Source organism: Acyrthosiphon pisum, chromosome A1, assembly GCF_005508785.2.
Source record: "Acyrthosiphon pisum isolate AL4f chromosome A1, pea_aphid_22Mar2018_4r6ur, whole genome shotgun sequence".
Classification (NCBI taxonomy): Eukaryota; Metazoa; Arthropoda; class Insecta; order Hemiptera; family Aphididae; genus Acyrthosiphon; species Acyrthosiphon pisum.
This window is the reverse complement of record NC_042494.1, coordinates 119494983-119510063: the sequence shown is the minus strand read 5'-3', so window position 1 is coordinate 119510063 and position 15081 is coordinate 119494983. Positions and strand designations below refer to the sequence as shown.

The 15081-nt window shown below is 25.7% G+C and overlaps 1 protein-coding gene across 2 annotated transcripts in view; it reads right to left on the bottom strand.

Annotated features, from left to right (window-relative positions):
- The window catches only part of LOC100168639 (protein artichoke), a 234835-nt gene that overhangs the window by 203560 nt on the left and 16194 nt on the right, over positions 1-15081 (bottom strand). For both annotated transcript variants that reach the window (XM_029488154.1, XM_029488155.1), the window contains exon 2: positions 3335-3368. The gene's annotated coding sequence lies outside the window, so the exon portion shown is untranslated. The remainder of the gene's footprint in view (positions 1-3334; positions 3369-15081) is intronic.

The window sequence follows — 15081 nt, the reverse complement described above, 5'->3', positions numbered from 1 at the left end:
AATTTTATTAAATCAATATTGTTTGGCACATTATAATTATTTTAGACAAATTATATACATTTATTACCTAATTAACTATGTATTAACAAAAATTACAATTTATCGTAATTACATGACATTTCCTATTTAGTATTTTCCTTTTAATTTTTAAATCGTTTGTGATGCGTTTTAATTCAAAACAAATTCTCAGTACCAACGCTTTAAATAGATGAGAAAAAACTACTCGACGACATTGAAAAAATACAATTTATTGACTACTATCAGACCTACTTATGACTTGATAGAACATAATTCAATTTACAAATATATTATTAGTGAAGATCAATAATTTTGTACCAGCACAGCGGTAAGTATATTGTTAGTCGAGCGTTTTTGATATATTATTTAGGGCACGGAAGGATAGGTGGGCATTTGACAGTTTGGATGCGATCCAAAACTCATCACGTGCGGTGACTGGAGGGTCTTATTTATTTATTAGTTTCCGAGACTCGAAAAATACTCGACAACACAATTAATCTTGCATCACACCCCGGTTTACGCCCATCGGCAGTTGTGACGAAACGCAAAAAACTCTACATTTTCTCGTCGTATTCTATTAATCATCAAATAAATGGATAGAATTCGGTGCAATAAAGACAACGTTTTTAAATATGTATACAAAAAAAATAACATAAGACATAATATATTGTGCTCTCCCAGACGTAAACTCGTTAATATTCTAAATCATAATATTCAATATTTTGTGAATGCAATAATTATGCAAAAATATTTGGTTGTAATATACAACATATTATTCAATATGCATACAATTATAAAATTGTAATTGTTTATAACTTAATCTTGCAACTCTTTTTTGAATTGTCAACAAACCAATGTCTTACAACAATATACACGAACGTATTAGGTACATAATAATTTGTGTATACTTTTGTTTACGTGTTTTCGTTAATAAAAAAGCTTAAACAGTTTAATGTAGTCCATCGGTATATACCAACATTGTAAATGGAACACATATTTGACTTTAGACGGTGATTTTTTTTCAGTTTATCAGGAGTCTATCGAAGCATAGCAAAATAATGATACAAAAAAAAAATGCAAGAAAATGGATTTAACTAAATTTAATCAATATTGAGTAAGTATAACTAAGACAAGTTTCGCATAGAATCGTTTTTAATGTATTATATGATTTTAATGTATCAAGAATTTTTTCATTTAATATGTGATTCAACGATTCAACTGCAATTAGAAATAAAACGAAATTCACTTTATCAATAAGTGTAAACATTAATTAAAATTACGTTAAAAAAAAAACAAAATACTACTATAAAATATTTGCTTAAAAAAACGTGTTGTAGTAAAATGTGCTTATTATAATAATTTAATAATAATACTTCATGTCTTCCTGTCAATAAACTTAACGTTAATCATACCTAGTGAAAAATATTCAGTAATTATGATAAATATTTGAATTCATAAAACACGAATTCTCCATATTTGTAATTTCTGTATTCTGTAATAGGTACCTATATAATATAATCATCAACGATTCAGTTTGTTGGATTCATCTTTGAAATTTAACAAATTCTATTTTAACAACAACAAAAATATGTTAAGACTGTAGTTGTTTATTTAACCTAAATACAAAAAATATTATTGGCAGATAAGAAAAATCTTTAATCATTCAACAAGTTATACAGTATTCATACAAATTCTATTTTATGAAATTCAAATGTTGGTACGAACCACGTAGTCATCCTCTACTAAAAATATACATTTAACGCATTAAAAAAATGAAAATATAATTTGAATGATATTTCAATCATTGTTTTTAACTTTTTTATAAAATTAGATACTTATAAAATATAAAGTATATTATATTATACGAATAATAATAATAATTAATAATGTAATAATATTTTTTATTAAATATCGTAAATCATTGTAAAACATTATTTATTAATATTATTTTTTTACCTTATAAAAATGATATAGGTACCTCGTACGTCCAACACTTCTAAATTTTGTTTTTTAATATATGTATGTATAAAACCATGTGCACATTGAAAAAAATTGTACGTACGTAACGAATGTCAGTTTAATGTTCCCGAAATTTATGAATAGATAGAACCGTAGGTAATTACTTATAAAATTCCTATAAAGTGATTATTGTCCCACACATCCACTAACCGACTTATTGTATTTACTTTAATAAATATATATATTTATTTATCTTCAAATGTATTAGCTTAGAAATATTATGAAGGCAAAGTGACGCAGAATACTATATTGGGTATAATCGTAGATCGGATGATGGCTATACTACAAAGGAATTAATGTTAAAAAAAAGGACTCAACTTTGTTATTGATACTGATAATTATGAGTTATAACTTATAACGTAGTAGAGAGGAGAGAAGGAACATTTAATTAATAAACCATGCAATCTACGGATTGAAAAAAAACTTGTCACGAAAAAAGTGCATTATTGCGGTATGTTACTTAGCGGAATATAATTTGTTTTTTTGATCGTGAGTTGGCGGGTCTATAATTCTTCAAAACTGGTAAAAATAAATATACTTTGGCTCTACTACCTACTCTACTTCTCTCTGTTGCTAATTTGGATTAAAATATTACTAAAATATTTTTTTTATAAAAAAAAAAAAAAGATAAAAAAGGTTTATAAAAATTTTCCCCGATTATGTATCAAATTTACCTGCTATTGATTCCACCAAGTCAAATGTTCAATATTTAATAATATAATCTATAATTGTTAGTAGTTGGTTTTTTGTAGAACGCACCAATATATCATTTAAATCCATATAATATTGAATTAGTTCTTATTAGCAATTTATTGAGTTGCTTGTACAAATGTATTTTTTTAAATAAATCATACCTCAATATAACATTCTAAATTCGTTGTATAACGTACCTATATCATAATATATAGGTATACTAATAAATTAAACATAAAATTATACATTGATAAATTAAACGTTGAAACTTATGATATAAATTAGTTATCTTAAAAAAAAAAATCAGTGAAATATAAATGCATGATTGTGAGTGGATTTTACTATTTTTTTTTTATAAAAACAAAACTCGGTAGAATCGATATGAGATGAACAGTAGGTTGTAACAGCGAAGTCGATACCATTTTCCCAAACTTGATGGTTTGGTGGAATCGATGAATCCCCATACTCTAATATTTTTAACGCATATAGCTGATAAAAATTGATTAGGTACAGACATCAAATTATTTTTTACTTTTTAAGAAAAGAATTCTACACTAATATGAGTCATATTCAAACATTAAAAAAATTAATTAATTAATCTTACCAATGTCGATTTGAAACAACAGAGTTTAATGTTCCTAAAAAAAAAAAAAAACGTTATTTATATTATAAACTTTTTTACATCAATTAATTAATTATATAAATGATACTATGTAACATGATTATATTTAATACCATTATCAATTTGAAACAGAAAATAAAAAATAATTATTGATTTTCCGATCACCTATATTTTTTTTTCCGAAAATATAATTTACTCATCATATAACATAGCCAAAACAATGTAATCGTCATTTATATAGTATAATATTATTATAATAGAATTGATTTGACACATTGCATGTGTAGTGTGTACTATACAAATAGACCCTGAGGACAAATAAAAATATTTAAAAATTTTACTATAAAATCATTTTTGTTTAAATATTTATAAATTTCAATGTACTGCATACATATTAAATAATTAGGCATAATATGTTTATATGTTTTATACCTTTTATAAAAAAAAAGTTTATATTTTCAGTGATAAATTACTACAATTATTCATTATATTTAAAAAAAATAATAATAATAATATGTAGTGATATAAAATTAATTTTGAAATACATATATAGCAAATCTGTCAAGAAGTTCCATCACTGGATGGATTCTTCTTTCAAGCCTCCAACCCATCAACTCCCACAGCGCTTGTACTTATTGTAAAAAAAAAAATTAACAGATTGTATAAATTAATTAATAATATAACAAAAAAAAAATATATATCAATCTTTATTAATATATTATTTTTTTTAGAATTTAACAAATGCATAACATTTTATTAGACCAGGTGCCTATAAATGTTTAATACTTTAATGTTAAAATTTGAAAGTTGATCAAACAGATATAACATAATTTAATACACACATATGTACAACTATTCATATTTTAACCTCTATTAAGGCACGTTAGCTTATAAAATTATTTCACTGTGTAAAATATTAAATGAGTTTTTGTATTATCTTCAGCATGGTATATGAATATGAAATTCCACAATACATTTTCTACAACAAACAATTATTTTTCAGTTATGTTTTCATTGATAAGTTAAAATTAATTTTTAGATTTTAGATGAAGTACAAAACAGGGATTGTTTCATAACTATTCCACCTTTAAAATAGGATTTTTTTTATTTTCAATTTAAACATTATATTTATTATTTATGACCACGAGTATGTTATTTCAACAGAAAACATTACACTTTAATCAACTCAAAAATTTAGACGGTTAACATTCAATAAAATCTAACAACATGTTATTGTTACCTCAGTCTGGGTTTATCTACGACATTGAAAATCCTTAACAGCCTTTCAAAATACAATGTTAAAATTAACTTTTAGATTCTAAGTGGAGTGACGATATATTTTTTTATGTCATACGATATTTTATATTAGAAAAAAGGCTTCAATATTCAAATTTGAAAGTGGTATCTGGTATCAAATGTGATCTAAATAGTAGTTTGTCGAAGGATGTATCAAGAATAAAAATTCTCCGCTAATTTCTCATTATAGTCAGAAGAAAATAAATTTTTGAAAAATTCAATTTTTTTTCTTTAATTTAAAAACGAATAACTATAATATAATATAGATACTAATAGATGCTTCTCCAACAAATATTTATGTTAGCTTTTCTAAACATAGTATAATTTTAAAATACTTTGGCTCTTTTTCAGATATTTGAAATTTTTGACGTTTTTTTTGTATAAATGTTTATTAAAATCTTTATACTTAACTTAACAAAAGAGCTTAAAAATTGAATGCATGGTTCCTCATAAAATGTTCTAAGTGAAATTAAAAAAAAAACGTTTAATGTAAATCCGTATTCAATTTTTACGAGCGTTTGAAGTTAAAATGTTAGAGACATTGGATATTCAAATGAAAAATAACGATTTTAGCTACCTATCTTATTGAGTAATTCAAAAAATATTATTTAAAAGACTTGAAACTTTTTCCATCACGTATATTAGTGTTCTCTGTAACTAAGTACACAACAAATTTTCAAAATATTTGGATTATTTTTAAGTTATGTAATTTATATGAACCTATTCACATGATCACATCGTTCTACTATTAGGTACTTCAGTATTGGCTTGTAAATAACACCTAAGTAATATATTATGGAATGAAATTATTTATTATATTATTATATTTACATAATACTAGCCTGCTGACCAAGCACATCGTTGTCCGTAAAAGATGCCAACTCTAACATTATTCAAAATTTTTTTAATTCGTTACCTATTTGGTTTAATGGTGTTCAAAATTAAAAGAAAAGAAAAATAGAAAAAAGAAAATATTAAATAATAAAATTAAGTAACTTATTTTCTTATGGTTAACCAATTGTTAGCAGAAATAAACAAATATGCGGTTATGATTTTAATACATGTGGGTAAACAATTATAGCTACCTACCAAGTACCAAGTATCAAATACCTACAGGTTAAAAATTTAAAATTATATCCAATGATAATCATAATAACAATTTGTTTATATGTAACCAGTGGCCGCCATTTATAAACAACAAAAGAATTTCAATTTCCATCGTTAATCTCAAAATTCTTATGTTACTGTTTGAGCACCTCTTTAAAATGCGAATTTTGGAAAATCTTTTCTATTAGTGAACTAGTGCACCACTACATTGTGGTACGAAAGTACTGTCAAAATGACAAGTCCTTAGCTATCATAGTTTAAGCTCTATGTTGATCAGTAAGTCAGTCAGTCCTTCTATATATAGAAGATAGATATGCGATTTATTTTTGGCAGATTAGTTCAATACTCTAACCTACCATATTACCATAATAGAAAAATAAACTACTATAATAGCATTGGTTATAAATTATAAAATAGATTACCATTATAAATATCCTTAACTAACCGTCTCTGTTCAGAATAATATTTTTATTAAATGATTTATTACTAAACGAATTCAAATTTAACACATCCATTTACAACAACCTACTCAATTATTATGCACAACTACAGCAGAGCGACTTCTCCGTTTTTTTTACTCGTTTATCGTATCATTGTGAGTACAGAGTACGTATTCTCAATGATGCCAAATATTTAAATGAAATTGGTTAAATATATTATTTTAACATAAAACATTTTTAAATCAAAATACAACGCATATTTACAAATATGATAATATTTAATATGTAATCGGAAAAATGTTATGAGCATTTTTTACGGTTAAATTGTTATGGTAAACTTCTACGTAATAAAGATAACAACTAGAAATTAAAACATAATTTTTAGTATTTGATGGTTCATTTATTTTGCACAACAAATATAAAATTGTTTTATTGTTAACTGTTACCACAATAAAATAATTATTGCAGTGGGTACCTACCTATTCGGCTATTTGAGGGTACGGTCTGCAGTAAATTTTGTTTTGTTATTTGACTTACTCGTATATTATACTCACAGAAATATTAAATATTTAAATCGATACAAGATATCATAGGTCATTTTGTATACTATTGTACGTAGATTTTTAGTCATTAAAGCAATTAGATGATTTATAATTACGCACATGACTCAAATGGTTGCATGCTAGGGGCAGAATAAAAAAAGGAGACAATTATCGAATTATATACCCAGTACCTACCTATAATAAAAATACTTTTATGTACCTTGTATGTTAAGACCTATCTGGGCTTACGAAATACAGATATAGGGCTGTGCCAAACCATCCCAAACAGAAACAATACAAGCATTTCATTAAATTACTCTCCATTTACTAACTTCTGCACCCTGGTATGATTCTAACAACTCACTCCACAATGACCTCAAAATTGAAACCGTTACCACAGTAGCATCCAAACACTAAAAATTCCACTCCAAACTAGCCACCCACACCAACCCTCTAACAGCCAATCAAGGCGGAGCAAACCCACCTAATATTCCCATCCGTTGGTTAAAAATACGTTGGTGCAGGGATTCACTAAGCCCCTGATTCCAATGACGCATGAGGGTTCTGTTACTGGACATCCTCCCTCTTCTGCATATTAAATCATTTTTGTGAATATTTTCCGTAATTACCATATTTGCTTATTGTACATATGTTACAAATTGTAAATTTTCTATTTTAAATAAACAATTTTATATATATATATATTTCACGATATACAGGATGATTTTTTAAGCATGATTGCCCGAAAATCAGAATTTGTAAATATATACGTCATGAAGACTATATTTACGAATACTTAAGATTTGTTTGTATCACTTAAGAATGATCTTTTAACAATACACACTTCTGTGTTTCAAATAGGAACACCTCTTTTTTACTTTTAATTATTCAGCAGATAGTTATTTTGAGATTTTCGATGTACCTAAATCATTTTTTTTTAGTTACATAACTTTGGGTTTTATTGTTTTAAGGATAATATGTCTGGTAAAGGGTTAAGTAGATATGGAAGCTAAGATGATTTAAAAATGATACTATAATTACTATTTGAATTTTGCTGATGTTGAATGTTTTCGCATTACCAACCCTATAGTTGAAGGCCATATTATGATCAGATGGGTTTAAATAGGAATTTGTAAAGAAGAAGTTAGCATTGATTTGTGTGTATTTGTTGTTATTGTGAATTTTTTTAGTAAGCATGGACAATAATATAAATGAAGACTTTTGGGTTTTATTTAAGTGAGGAGTCCAATAGTAAGTCGATCTAATGTTTTTTTTTAATACTTGGCTGTGGTCGAAATAGATATTTGGGTACCATGTAGACCTCTGACCAAGGAAAAAGTTATGAAAAATGTGAATAAAATCTTCATTTAAAAGTTGTAGGTACACAATATCTTAACTATAATAGGTAGTGGTACCTATATTGGTTACCTACGTGAACATATTATTGGACTTATTTTTTAAAAACTATCTAAAAGTTTGGAGTTGTTTTTAAAAACTTTACAAAAGTACAAATACAATAAATTATTAGTTTGTTGTAAGTGAAATATTAGAATTTATATATTCTTAGCTTTTTCTAAAAATTAAAAGTTAACACTTTTTGAAATAACGAGTGTTTGCCGTTAAAATAATTACTCTATACTGTATAGTGTATCCATTTATTATTTATAGCCGCTTAATTGGAAAACATTGTTCCTAACGCATTGATAAATGCTTGATTCACATTGAAATTTACATAGTATACATCATAATATCTCATAATTCAAACTCCACACAACGCCTTTTGACTATACATATGAATGCATTCCAACTGTGTGTTTGGTCTGTTGAAGCAACAAATCTCGTTACGCCTAGTTTAAATATAATTTAAATATAATATGACTATATGACGGCTTACAGGATTCGCCTTGAAGATGATTACTGATTATTAATGAATAAACTAATGGTATGTTATTACATTTACTGTGTAAAACATTACTATATGAACTTTATAATGATAAAATAAAATTACGAAATTAATGTTATTACCTAGTATTTGTCAGGGCCGAATTTTCAATCAAATGTATTCGTTTAATAACACTAGTAATTCGTCAGATAAGAAACATTTGTAAGCTATTTTTTTTTTCAATGAAAGAGTACCTATTCCTTATTCGGAAACTAAATGGCAAATAATTTATTCGATACTTTTTCTACTATGTAAGAGTATTTATTTATTCAACGACAAATAAAACTAATAATTGTATGATAACAAAACATATTTCCAGTTACAATTATTCAATTAATAATAGTTATTGTTTATATTAATATACATTTTATTGTTACATCATTATAAATCATATTATATTATTCACAAACCAATAGGTAGGTCTAAACATCATATTTAGGCAATCATAATTCATTGCAATGCACTTTTCATTGTTTTTCTAGAGGTATCTTTACGAATTACGATGCTCATTTTAATACAAATCGGTTTAATATCTTAACAAAAGAATAATATAGGTACTGAATTTTATTTTGCAAGGACTTTTATATTTTTTTTTCAGGATATTTTATACTTAGAGGTACAATTAAAAAAAAAAAAAAAAACTAAGGGTGCTAAAGCCTCTATTTTTTCAATTATTCATTTGATCTTGGATTACGTGAAGAGCGACTTCGCCACAAACTCCAATTCAATAATCAAATATTTAATTACTAATAGTTAATGGCTTTCTGCTGTAGGTCCTTATTAATATTATTAATATAAAATAAGATCGATTAAAACTCAAATGGGGTATATTATGATGGTGCTAAGCACATCCACACCCCCCCCCCCCCCCCCCGATGGTACCTATGGATATTTATAACTCATTAATTTAACGTAATTTTATACTTTTTATACTAAAATTCTAATAGAACTAGATATATTTATACATTGTACCATCGACGTAAGTAATTACAATTTATAGTACATTTTCTAGGTCTTTTAGGACATTCAAATAAATTGAAAACAGATTAGAGGTATACCTAAGTATTTATAGTTTTTAAATTCTATTCTTATAATTTAAATATTAATAAATATAAAATCAATTGATCAAAGTATTCAAATGTACCTATAGCGATATATATTTTTATCATAATGTAATGTTAACTTTGAAAAAATATATATTTATTATTATAGTAAGCTATACGGGGTTGTATTTTACTTTATTTCAATATCCAAACAAAGTTTTATTTACTACGTGTTATAAAATGCCATTATCCAAAATCTACAGCTTACAAAAACACGTTTGATAGTTTATAATATAATATTGTTTGCCGCTGTTAGGCTATGACTTAATTTCAGTAACCAAACACATTTCAAAAAATACAATTTCAACTAAAACAAATTTACATAGCTCCAGTTAACTTCCCATAATATTATGTGTGTACGTGTACAGTATAAAAACATAAAATATATAATATTGTTTAACCCTTATAAAAATCTATATAATCATTAGTATAAAGCTAGATGTATGTTTAACCAATGATAACATATATTTTGATATTAATAGAAAATGAGTTGGAAAAAGTGAACATTTTTTCAATAAAACCAAAATAATGAAATAGTTTAAAGAAATGTTAATGATTAATATAATAACAATATTATATTAAAATATTAAATTTTATGATTTACGATTATTATAATATTATCAACGTACAATTCATAAATCATAAATTCATAACCATAATAGTTATATTTATAATCATATAAATCTATATGCACACCAGTGAATATTGACACTTTGTTGATATTATTTTGTATAAATACTAAAACTATACATGGATAATATACGGAAAAGGATACATAAACAAGTGTGTACATATTACGGAATATTTTTTCACTTTATTTGCTGAGTTGAACTAAATTTAAAGAAAAACTGCCATAAAGATGGTCCTACAAGTGTAGGCATAATATTTTATTGAATATTTTGCGATTTTGTTTCAATACTATAGGGTAATTGTCAGTGTTCGGATTAGATAAGTATTTTTTTATCTAGATAAAGATAAAGATAATGCAACTCAAATGTATCTAGATAGATATAAAAGATAACTTAACTCATATTTATCTAGATAAAAAAAAAAGATACAATTTTTTTTAAATGTGTTTTAAATTTAGGTATATTTCAGTCGGGCACTAGGAATATAATAATAATAATGATATAAATAAAAACAATTACATTATATATAAACCATAAACTTGGTTTGAGAATCTGTATAAATATTTAAAATGCGTTTGTACAATTTCGCGATTTTTATCAATAAAAAATGTATCTAGATGAATTTATTTAGATTAGTAAAAAATTATCTAAGATGAACGTTTAGATACCTTGTAACTATTTCTCTAGATAAAATAAAAGATGAACAAATAATTATCTAGATAAATGTATCTAGACAAGTCCGAACACTGGTGATATTGTGCACTGTGCAGCCATACAAATAAGGGAATTACTAATATTGTTGATTTTTTATAATTTCATAAAATATAATAACTTTTTACCTTTATTACCGTATATATTTTTCTCTTTTTATACATAGAATCGATAACTTTATCAGCAATACGATTAATCAATGAAATTTAACTTATAATAGTAAGAACGATATAAATATATTCATACAATAATTTCAACAATTAATCAAATTGGTCATGAGATATGACTGAATACAATTCTTTGGACCACTTTACTTTTAAATTAATAGACATCTGTCTGTTAATAAATCAAGCAGTTATCGAACTTTGCATAACTAAAAAATTAAAAACAGTTACTCAACTGTTGGAAAAACGAGAGCTTAATCATCTAAATATTCTAAAGGGAATTTAAAATGTGTGATGTGAAATGTGAATGATGCATTAGAAAATAATGTAGAAATAAACAACTATAACTGACAAATAAGCTGACAGTAAAGTTAATATGGAAAATTTAGATTTTTATAGGCAGGTAGGTACTAATGTATACTGTGTGTGGATGTGTTAAAACAAAAATGCATAAAATAAAATTGATGTAGCTATAGCCGCACTGATACAATCGTATGATACATGATAAATGATGATATACCTACTATTATCGTATGTCACATGCTAAATGATAATATACCTACTCAGGTGACGCATGTTTTAGTTTGTCGATGGACATTATCAGATTCAATCGAATTTCAACCTAAAAACGCAAATATAACAGAAATGGGCGACACATCAAAGTATAAGTACTAATAAACTCACATTAACACGTTTACGTAAGTGAAATTAACTACCTATTAGATAGAAAATCCGTTTTCACTGCAGTTAAAATCAAAAACAAAAAAAGAAAAACCAATGAAAAAATAACGATGAATGACGTCACTCCCCTCCTCCTCCCAAGCGCTACATGATAATCATTAAGGACCACATCAGTTCGGAAGCCTGGAAAGTGCGGCGGGGCATTTAACTTGAAATATGTTCGTAGCACGTGCTTCACACAAACGGTACATTCTATCCCTTAGTCCCTTTACAACGTGTACCTTAACCTCTTTTACAGCCGCTGTGTGTTTTAAGACAATACCGGATATCCTAACACATACATTCACGCACACACGCACACGTTATTATACACGGTCGTATCATCCCGCAAATAGAGTGTATCATAACGGAATAACAAACAGGCTGTTATGACAATAATATAATACTTTACATCGAAAATTGTATACGTTATACGTATTTATTTTATTTTCATTTTACGCATAGGTACTATAGTACGTATTTAGGTTATGCCCGTTCGGTTATAGAATAGGTACTTACGTACTATCCGCGTATATAGGTATTATACTATGTGACTTCGACTTTTGTTACATGTATACTAATACAAGTTGTAACTATAGTACCCTTTAAAACCATTTAAAATGCACTAAAATAAATTGATTTATGACATAAAATACATGAAAAATGCCATTAAAAAAATTACATAATACATATTATATGCACCTATTTTATAAGTTTGTGATTTTTCACTCGTTTAGTGGAAAATAGTTAAAACTACCTGAAATTACTAAAATATTGCAATAAAAATATCACGTATTTAGACTTTGTATGTTAGTAAAACAAATTAGAAATCATCATCTAAAAATGTTCTACAAAATTATTAAAAAGTCAAAAATACTCGAACCCTATAGTTATAACACGTATAGAACGTATATTCATATAATATCCTATCATAAGAAAATGTACAAACTTTTACTCAAATATGAATAAGATTGAAAATGAATCAATTAGGTACCTTGACTTGAATCATCCAGACATCATAAAAAACAATACTAAAAAAAAAGTGAGTAAATTTACCCTGTGTAGGTTGTTTATCAAATTGGTTAGGTAATAATATGACATTTGTTGTTCTTTTTCTGGGAATACGACCTTAATAATTTATCATCAATATTCAGTTTTTATTCAACTGATAGATTTACGTAAAAAATCAAATACCTTGTAGATATCCATACGTGTTATAGGTGCCGGTTATAATTACATTTAGGTAATAACAAATTAATATAATCTGTTGGATGTATAAACAATTTGATCATAACATATATAAACATTGTATTTATAGGTACCTATTAAGTTTATAATTTGTGTTAACATTAATGATAATTATTATTATTAGGTACCTATGTAATACATTTTTTTTTTAATAGGTGAGTAGTGACTATAGGTACCTACTGATGGCAATGAGATAAATAATTACTTATTATTTTTTTTCGCTCATATTTTAAAGTACTCCGTAACTACATATTTGTTTGGGTAAGAAACTAAACCTGAATACAATTTTGTTATCAATATATAATCTCAAACTAATCGGTCAACAACTTTTTAAGCAGCTTTACTCCCGTGTATACATCACAAAATTAAGTACAAGAAGATTAATATCGTCGATAAATACATAAAGCTTAAAAAAATTATAGTTTACTACAAAGACTTAACTTAAACTTATATGTGGTAAATCACAAATATTTCCTATACTAATTAGATAACTTCTGCAGTTATTTTGGTTCAAAAATAAGTATTATAAACAATATCACAATACTCGAACTATAAAGTTGTTTATAAGTTTATAACCCCTGTATGAAAGTAAGCCAATTATAATAAAAGTCTAAAGGTTCTCGTGAAATAAAATACAACCACAATAATAAAAACACATTACAAAAACATAACATACTCTATATAGCATTTGCTAATTATTACCTATATAGAATAAAGACAAAATGTATAGAGTTGAGCTATAGGCACATCTGTTTTATGCATCCAGGATTCCAATTATAAAATGTCATATTTTATTATTTTAAGCATTTATACTTTCAGAGCTATTTTCTCAGTTTAGTCATTACTTACACTGATTTGAATTTAAAATCATATTATTTTATGTTTTTCATACACCGTATCTTCAAATGAAAGTAATGTAGGAAAAAAAATGAACCGATAACAAATTTACCCGTATATTTTGTTTTTTAAATAATATTGAATAGTATTGCTTTGAACATCAATTCAATTCAAGATTATAAATTAATTTCCTTTTTCTTTTGTATTATTATTTCTGAGGCCTGATTATAATTTAATATAGATACCTACTCAAATAATAAATTAAAAATATTTATTTCTTTATAGAAATTACTAACGGAAAAAAAAAAACGTGCAAATTATTTCTGTATCAAAACTGTCACAACAGTTTATAGACACCAACATAGTAGTATGTTTTCCATTATTTTTTTATTAAGTTGCCCTATAGGGAAAATCTAAGAATATTTTTCAGTCGCTCGTTTAATCAACTTAATGCATATTGGTTGTAAAAACTCCATCCTGTTGAACTGGGTTACACTAAAAACAAAATATTACTTTAAAAGTCTCAGATAAAAACACACCTACCTACTAAAATGTTAAGAACTACAACTTTTTTTCTGTAAAAAATAGTGTCTTATTTAAATACTTAAACTCAAAATCAAAACAATATTTCAGAATATTTAAAATAGAAAAATACAAGTATAATACACCTAAGTATACTAGATATTAAGCAAATATATAACCCATTATTGATTATCATTTATCATTAATAGTAGATCAGTCTTTTAATTTAATTTAATTATTATTCCTATCGAAGCTATAATAACAATAAATTCTAAATTGTAGAATTTATAATTTAAAAGCTTACGAAAACATTTAACAAATCATATATAAAATAAAACAAACAATAAAGTGAAATAGAAGGTAAGCGCTCTGATGTACGGTAGTCGAGTTTACCTAATCAATGAATAGGTAACTGGAATGGTTGTGGTAAATTTGAATTCAAATAGGTACAAATCACTGCAAAATAGT